This window comes from Cibotium barometz, chromosome 58 (assembly GCF_041138505.1).
Source record: "Cibotium barometz isolate CiBa-2024 chromosome 58, ASM4113850v1, whole genome shotgun sequence".
In the NCBI taxonomy this organism is placed as follows: Eukaryota; Viridiplantae; Streptophyta; class Polypodiopsida; order Cyatheales; family Cibotiaceae; genus Cibotium; species Cibotium barometz.
The window spans coordinates 19,349,884-19,352,127 of record NC_141103.1 but is presented as its reverse complement, the minus strand read 5'-3'; positions in this window follow the sequence as shown (position 1 = coordinate 19,352,127).

Below are 2,244 nucleotides of genomic sequence, written 5' to 3'. Positions count from 1 at the left end.
AGATGGTAGTGTACGCTCCCATCGACGAATGGAGGAAATGGTTTCCGACGATACTTTTACAAAGGGAGACATAGACTCATTGGTCTCTTGTTGGGTGTTGACAAGAGTAGGTGTAGAGCATGAAGAAACTTCTATATCAACGTGTGCCTAGCATGAGGAGCTAGAAGCTTCATGTGGCTCCCCCCTTCCTGAGCTAGGTGGTATTGATCGATATCGTTTGGAAATCCAAACTAACTCTGGAAGAAGTGGTGCGGAGCACTCTGTTACCTTTCCTTTACCACGGTCTTGAATTATCGTTGGGGTGGCAACATTTGGTTTTGCAAGGTTTTACAGGTGATGTAGAGGGATTCAGCTTATTGTTAGGGACCCAAATCTGGTCATTCCCTTCGTAATACCCTTGGGCTACTAATAATTTTTTAGGGATCCATCGTGCTGTTACATTGCCCTTTCTCGGGTGGGTAGCTGCTTTCTTTCTACGAGGCTTCTTGTCTGAACGAGATTGAGCAAGGGAGCTAGCTGTTAACAAAGCTTTTGGGACCCATTTGTATGTACTCTTTGGCATAGTAAGCAGAGCCTTGGAGACCACACTGCTTGTTTCCACTCTTGGCGTTGAAGCGTTAGAGGGGTGGCAAACAATCAAAGATAGTTTTGCCACTGGACTTTGTGATTTTTTGTTATCCAGCATTTTGTCCAGAGTCGATGGCTTAGGAGCGTGATTTTGAGCAGTCATACTGAGTGTTGGTTCTTGCGTTGTGACTCGTCTGGTTGCCCAATCGATATTGCACTTGGTGGCCAACATCCATTTGCACCCTAAGTTTACAGTCCCTTCCATGGTACCAGCAGGTATAACCAAAAAGCTTTAAATTATGGTCCCCTTGTCATAGGCAACCGGAGTGTGCAGAATTCCTGAGACAGGGGTTTTCTTCTTATTGATTCCTTTAACTTGGATAGCACTCTTGGATAAAGGTGGTTTTCCAAGTTGACACCACACGCCATATGATAGCAAATTGTGTTGAGCTCCTGTATCCAATAATGCATTATACAGCACTTCCCCGTAAGGACTTTGTAACTCAATTGGGTATCTTAGAGGCGGGTCAGATTCCAATGAATCCTCGTCTGCCTCCTCGAAAAATGCTTGTGTAATCCCCAAGTTGGCTTCTCGTTGGTGCCTAGCACGCTGTTGACGTTCTTTGGCCTCAACTCTCGCTTGTATCTTCTTAAGCTCAGCTTGTTCTTTAGCTGCCTTCTTCTGATGGATTGCACGTAACTCCTCTTGGCTCAGGGGGTCATAGTATCTTTTGAATTTACTCCCATTAAGGAATCCAATGGTTTCAACTCCGTCGAGAGTCTCCACTCGGATGGTTCCTTGCGGGGTAATTTCACATACTCTGTACGGTCCCTTACCAGCATATTTGAGCTTCTTCTTTTCGTTACGCACTCCATACATCAGGACTTTATCCCCAACCTTGATGTCCTTGTCTTTTAGGTGGCGATCAAACCATATTTGAGCTTCTTCTTTTCGTTACGCACTCCATACATCAGGACTTTATCCCCAACCTTGATGTCCTTGTCTTTTAGGTGGCGATCAAACCATTTTTTCCTTCTATCCTTCTCCACAAGGGCAGCCAATTGTCTTTCTTCGTTTAGCCGCTCAAGGATATATAGACGCTCTACTAAGGGATTACCATCCCAACCCTCTTGAATAGCAACACGAAGACTAGGAATGACAAATTCCCATGGCATGACTGCTTCTTGGCCATATACCATTTTGAATGGTGTGCAATTTGTACGCAGTACGATAGGCCCATAAAGCTGTCTCGTAAGCTTGAAATCCCAATCCGTGCGATGAGCTTCAATAGTCTTTGTCAGAACAGAGATTAATGTCTTGTTTGTACTCTCGGCTTGGCCATTCGCTTGCGAATAATAAGGGGTAGATTTATGATGGGATATCATGAAATTTGTTGTGAGCTCCTTAATCACTTCATTTATAAAATGTGTACCATTGTCACTCACAAGTTCAAAAGGACAACCAAAGCGTGTGATTATATTTTCAAAGAGGAACTTGGCTGTTGTCCTCGCATTTGCCTTACGTGTCGCTTTCACTTCAGCCCATTTGGTCATATAGTCAGTGGCCATAATAATATAGCGAGATTGTATGTTGCGGGCCGCTGGGCTAATTGGACCTACAAAGTCTAAACCCCACTTTTCAAATGGTTGGTTTACTTTGATTGGATGTAGGGGCAT